Source organism: Pyrus communis, chromosome 5 (genome assembly GCF_963583255.1).
Source record: "Pyrus communis chromosome 5, drPyrComm1.1, whole genome shotgun sequence".
In the NCBI taxonomy this organism is placed as follows: Eukaryota; Viridiplantae; Streptophyta; class Magnoliopsida; order Rosales; family Rosaceae; genus Pyrus; species Pyrus communis.
In genome coordinates, this window is record NC_084807.1 from 26,891,488 (window position 1) to 26,898,442 (window position 6,955).

The window sequence follows — 6,955 nt, forward strand, 5'->3', positions numbered from 1 at the left end:
AGTTACAAGGTTGCTCGTTCCCTTTCTTAGAGAGTACATGGGGATGGCATTGGCATACTAAATACTAGGCAGTGGTAAGATTTTGCCGATATTTTTCTTCATTTAATGGGTGAAGAATTCTGGTTCCATATGAACTTGTCTGGTTTCTAGAATTTGATTAGATTTGATGAATGACTATGTTCAAAAGTTTAATCTTGAAGGTAGAAATAAAAAAAGTTGTGTCTAACTTAAAAGGTAGAAGGTGGATTACTTAGTAAGGAAACTTGATATCTATTTCAAAATCCTTAAAGTATAGTAAGGTTAGACAACATGAGTTTCTTTCATGTCTAATATTCCGGCGGTGGCCTTCTAAGTGTACATAGGAACCTTTGCCTTTGTGTTTGAGGGTGGTTGTTTCCATATCCTACTTTGAGTAGCTAATTATTCTCACATAATCTTCTATTTTAATTTTTGCTTCCAATCCTCTCAAAATGAAAAATCATTCACTCCCATGTTTAATATACTTTGAAATTTAAGAGTTATCATACAATTCATTCCAATTCTAGGCTCCAAATGAACTCTTAGATTATCGATAATAGAATGTCTAATAATAGTTGTGTTATAGTAGTGAAATAAGGAAAAACTGAGATGAGGTTGTATTTAATTTGTAGAAATTAATGTTTCCTTCTAAATTATGCGCCCTAGCTCGACAAGAGAAACTCCCTTGCTCCCGGCCGTTTCACCGTCCGTCTTGTTTCTATCTTCACATGACATGATCAATGTCCGTCGCTTCATCTCTCTCATCGCATGATAGGTCATGTTAAGAGAGCAATAGAGGGTTGACAGTTGGTCGACATGAATGGTTTTAGGTATCGAGAAAAATCTGAATCACTCGCTACCGTACAAATTACAAGAACTTAAACTCCAGTTTGCTCTATGAACGTCAATCAAGATTTGTTATAATAATAATGATACTATTTTCTAATTGTCCTCAAACACCGGTCACGTGTCCATGGGAAGATCGGATACAACTCCTAGACAAACATGCCTCCAAAGGTCCCCCATTTTGTTTCTTTTCCATTGGCCTTCTATAAATTGGGAACTAGCTAGTAACTACGTGTTCATTCGACCTTATTGGTCGACATAATGCAGTGTCGCAATTAAAAAACCATGCATGTTTGGAGCGCTGGTGCATGTCTGTTGTTTTAACTTTTAATTCGCGGCTTCAGAGATTTTATCACATTATTTGTAATCATTTAAGTTCTGTGGGGTTTCGATTAATGAAATATTACTCGTGTATCAGTGCCTTTCTCTTGCTAAGAGATTGTCGTCTTTCGATTTCTTAGTTCTCTGCAATTGTAATGTGGTATAAAAAACGGGGAGAGAGACTTTTCAGGTCTCTCCACGCACTTAGAGATAAATAATGGAGCCTATATATCTATCCATTTAAACACATATCGGTTCTTTAGAACAACCGAAAAGGCATCACACATTGAACCGAGGAATCAATATCTTTATTTTTACGGTCACATACTTCAACATATTATGCAAGGATCTTCAGGCCTTATTTTTGTTTCCTTTCCAGAAAGCTGGGACTACCTACCATAAACCAAAACTGAACATGGTGAATTTGCGTCAAAACGTGCTGCTTCCGGTGAAGCGTAGGGTAACACTTGGAAAGATGAGACCCGTCATGGTGTCACCGTGGTCATGTGATGACTGTGGGCTTCTCCCTTCCAGTGAATTCCTTCAGCTTCGATACAGACAATGCCAAATCTAAAGCGTAACCAGAAAAGGAGTAATAAGTAACAATGTATGTAAGGCTTCGTTATAGAAACACAGAAAAACTAACCTATCAATGGCTTTAGTGCCGTTTGGGCATCCACGTCATGTTTAGAGGCATCTGGTTCATATTGTTCAATGTAAATTCGAACAGTTACTCCTGCTGAACCCGTTCCCTATACAGATACATGAAATTGTAAGATACTTCCATTCTGTTGAAGATTTAAGTCCCGAAGATTAAAGTATAAATAAGTCATTAAAATAGGTAAAGAAAGAAAGTTTATTACTGATAAGCGATATATGATCCTTGATCCATCTGTAAAAACAAACCGAACACCTTGCTTTGACGCCACACTTCCATCAACCTGCAAAATTGTATGAGATTGGATTTAAACAAGATGACCTAGCAAACTATTCATTTGCTTGAAGTCAATTTTGAGGAAGGAGAACATGTAATGGGACTTACAGGATCAGTGTACGTAAAGTCATCAGCAAATTGGAGAATGTAATTTCCTGTGGGATGATAACTTTCAGCCTCCAAGATCACGATAGTATCAAGAAAACGGTCTTGCTGCTAGAGATCAATTCTCGAAGATAATCTATCATTTTGTTGGCACATGCAGACTCGCATTCCTGGGTAAAGTATACACGATTAGAGAACTGCACAAAGTTCCACAACTGAAATACCGACTGATTATACAAATATGATTTAGAATGCAGTTGTGATGCTCACTTCGTAGTAATATCGAGAAAAGAAATTTCTTCCATAGGTTGCTCAGTGTTCCTTCACGACGTCTGCAACAGAGACCAACTTCTCCCCAGGTTTTTTGTCTTTGTTACGATATGCAATGATTGAAAGCCAAGCTAAAACTGCCCTGTCATTGGTAAATACTTGAGTCATTTTACTCAAGTGACCATTCTTTTTCTTAACACCAAAAGAAGTGATAATCGATCGTGTGATAGAATGGGGAAAATATCTTTAGCAATGAAAATAAGAAGTTGAAGCGTCAGGCATAGAATTAGAAAAATACAGAAACAAAGTATGATGTTAGAAACGCCTAAATAGAAATAGAAACAAAGCAATATTTCAAGTAAGTGCCAAATCAAGTAACGGAACAAAAGGATTCAAGAAAGCAACTTAAGCAGAAAATTACAGCTTTTGTTATTAAGAAGCCTAGATAGGGAAAATCTTGTTTAATGCAGAAAAAATGTGCACCACCATGATCACCTAAAGTATAGATTTAGACAAATACCATATGCCATCTTTCTTGCGGATGTGATCAGAACCTGTTCCAAAACTCTCTTCCCCACATATAGATAACTTCCCAGCATCCATAAGATTCCCACAGAACTTCCAACCAGTGGGAACCTGAGCCCGAAAAAGGTACGTTATATGTTACTAGAAGAGCTTCTTGTAGAATTAAACAACTGCACCAAATACATTATGTTTCTACATTTTCTATCAATACAATAGTCAAGGAGAATGAAACCTCAAAGAAAGGAAGCTTCAATTTTTCAGCAACACGATCAAGTGCACCACTTGTTGGCATGTATCGAGCTAATCCCTAAATAATTAAAGGAAATAAACAGTCATTTCTTGTTGTTCTACAAGAAAATCGCACTGCAAACAAATAACAGTGGAAATAAAGGTGCACGACCTTGGGGCCCCTCCGGAAGTATGGAATAGCTTCTTGGGCATTGGCTGCAATAATTGCAACAGAGTCTGAAGGAGTAACAAAAAAGCCTCAACCAAGAATCATGTTCCTATCACCATCCCCTAATCAAAAATGAAATTTTTGTCATTCAACACAATGATACGTCCATTGCAACTTCTAAAGCGGAGTTATAATGGAAATCTGTATAATGTATGACTTTGGCATTTCCATACTAAACCAAACAGCATGGCTCTTTAGTCATAAATCCATTCACACAAATTCTCCCTCCTTAGTCATCTAACATACCATCACTAGCAGCCCCAAAGTCAGGTCCATTTTCGCTATACAGAATGTCGACCAAATCCTTGGCATATCTATTTGACAACACAAATCAAAATTAGCAGTGGCCTAGTATAATAGTAAGGCAACACAACTTTAATTACTAAACTCTTACGTAAGATTAGGATCTGGATGGCCATGACCAAAATCCTCCAGAGGCACTCCATTTGAAATTGAATCCTATACACAGCTTGCCAAACACCTCTCGTTAGGAATACAGACATTAGATAACATGCAGAGTATAATAACTTTGAAGTTGTCCTACACGCAGCATACCAGACTGGCTCCGAGCTTATCCACAAAGATGGGTTTCGCATAAGCACCAGTAACAGCATGCATTGCATCAAACATAAACCTGAAAAGTTCCAGTCATTAAGAAATATTTCAAAAACCATGATATTACCCTCTATGAGTTTAAAAACTTTACACTGAAGCATGGCACAAATGAATAGGAAGTGATTCCTAATTACTAACAAATTCCCAGTTCTAAACCTATATCCAGAGTGAAATAAACTAGCATACAAAAGAGTCATTGCTAGACGTCAGATTAACATACCTGAAGTCTAACTGTAGAAGACTTTTGATAAGTTGGAAATCAAATACGTTCTGCACAAAATCCCATAGAATTAGTTGTCTTCAAACTGGATGAATTTTCATCTCAAAGTTCTTATGATGCATGATTTTTGTCTCCTACCTCCAACAATTCTAAATAATCAGAAACCGGATCAACAACTTCAACACTGAATTTTTCATACTTTACAACTCCGAGAGTAGATAGGTCAACATCAGCAATATCTGCTATCTTTATTTCAGCGATCTGCATTGTACTTATATGATTCAAACTTAAATCGAATATAGAAACGTACAGTAAGAAGTTAAGAACACATGAAATTTGATGCAATCTGAGTTTTGGAACTTATGCTTCAACGTTATATAACTGGAGGGCAAAATTCAACTGGAGATTGCTATTGTCAACTATCTGTTTTTCAAAGTAATTGTTAATTTTGAATAGTAGAGCTTTATCTGTATTGAATCCAGAAGAAGACATGAAAGCAAGAAAAAACTAGCCACATTTGACAAGTACGAATAGAAGGATAGTAAATGTAGCAAATATGCATATGAAGCCAGCACTTACAGAAAGAGTGTTTCCGTAAATCTTGTCTGTGATGGACTCGGGTGCAGGTTGGCCACTGTTGTAATTAAACTAGAAAGTGAACAAAGAGTCAGATATCATGAAGTAGTGGATTTGGAGATATTGAAATTTATAAACACAAAACTGAAAGAAATTCAAGACAAAATAGTTGAAACATGGAAACTTCGAAGACTAGATCCTATCAGATTGCATTACACCATCCATTCTTTAAATTATGTATGCATAAGAACTCACCTTAATACCCCAATCATAATCAGGTCCACCAGGATTGTGGCTTGCACTCATGATAAATCCCCCATTCGCCTATAAAATAATTGATTAATCAGAAACAAGACAAGGGACAAATAAATCCAATTAAACAAGATGTGCCAAGATGCAGAAATACAGAAAAATCGAGCAGCGCTAGCTTGCCTGCCTCTTTCTGATTACTGCAGAAACGGCAGGTGTTGACAAAATTCCTTCCCTGCATCACAAAGTTCATCATTGACTCATATATTTAAAGCCGAAATGCAGTACATAGAAGAGCATCAAAAGAATCACAAGATTAAAACAATCATAAAAGGTACTACCACTGGAAATATCAGCCAACCAAGACACTTACTTGCCAACCAAAATTTTCCCAACACCGTTCCCGGCAGCAATTTTGATAATAATCTGCATTGTACATCCACAAAGATAATCACTAACGAAGACATAGGATTTGTAGCATCAATGGAAACAGAAAGTAAAAGCAAACTGCAAAATTAAACGCAGCTTTGATTGTTTACGAAAATAAAGAATGAAACATTGGTAAAGAACCTGTGCAGCTTCACGATTAAAGTAACGACCATCACCTCCTAACACCAATAACCCATTCTTGTAATCCTCGGGCGGCAATGAATCAAATAAAGCCTACGCAACAGAAAATTTGAAATGACATTCAAAACCACAATGCACTAAAACCAAAGATAAATTCAACACCCCACAAAACCAGTGTAAGTATTCATACCTGAATCCAATTTGCAAGGTAATTTTCTTGCTGAAAAACTTTCACCTAGAAAAAACAAATTACATTTTTCGACAAAAAAGAATCAGCCTTCAATTGTTAGCCCAAATATCCAACACAATGTAGGGAAAAGCTGTTTAATTTAGCTCCATTTAGATTACAGAAAGTCCATTCGAACGGCCAAAAGGGCATAAATTAAAATATTCAAGAACCAACCTTTTTTCGGAGACCACTGGTTCCAGTCTTCTGACCTTCGATTGGTTTAGTGGGAACCAAATTAATCTGAAGAAAGAAAAAAAAACCCATTTGTTAAATCAACCCAGAAGTCAAAACCAATACAGATTGACAGAGAAAAACGCATTCACACACGGACACATATTGCAACACACAAATAGAAATTAATGTGCAATATACAATTGAGTGAGATACCTTGATGCCCTGTGGATCAGCAACCGTGGTTGGGGAAGAAGAGGAGGAGGAAGCGGCTATAATGGTGAGGGAGTGTGAGGTTCGGAGTGGGAGGTGTGGAAGGGGAGAGAAGGAGAGGAGTGAGAGAGATGGGTTTGGAGGAGATAGAGTGGCATTTGATGATGATGATAAAGTTTTGGGTCTGAAGGTTGGGGAAAGAAGGTTGTGTAATCTGAGAGAAAGTGCCATTGTTCTTGAGTTTGTGTTTCAGAGGCAGAGAGAGAGAGAGAGAGAGAGAGAGAGAGAGAGAGAGAGGAGATGTTAGGGGAAGATTGACGAGTGTATATACGCTGACAGATGCATGGAAGTGGAGAGAGAGGAAGAAGATGTTAGGGGAAGATTGAGGAGTGTATATACGCTGACAGATGCATGGAAGTTTAGAAAATCCATGTTTGCCACATGTACGTTGCGTAACACTTATCTACAGAGTTGCGTCATCGTGTGAAGTTGAAGTGTGGGATCGCTTTTTCATACTTTTCTCGGGATATTGTACGGTATAGGGATTTCTTATTCATAAATCTTATTTTACTTCTTACACATTTTTTAATAATTTATGTTATTGATCATCTTTAATTCATCTAATCTGATGATCGA

General features: G+C 37.1%; 1 pseudogene; it reads right to left on the reverse strand.

The window, feature by feature from the left end:
- Window positions 1-1,476: 1,476 nt before the first annotated feature.
- Window positions 1,477-6,565, reverse strand: LOC137735294 (phosphoglucomutase, chloroplastic-like; annotated as a pseudogene).
- Between the last annotated feature and the right edge of the window lie 390 nt (window positions 6,566-6,955).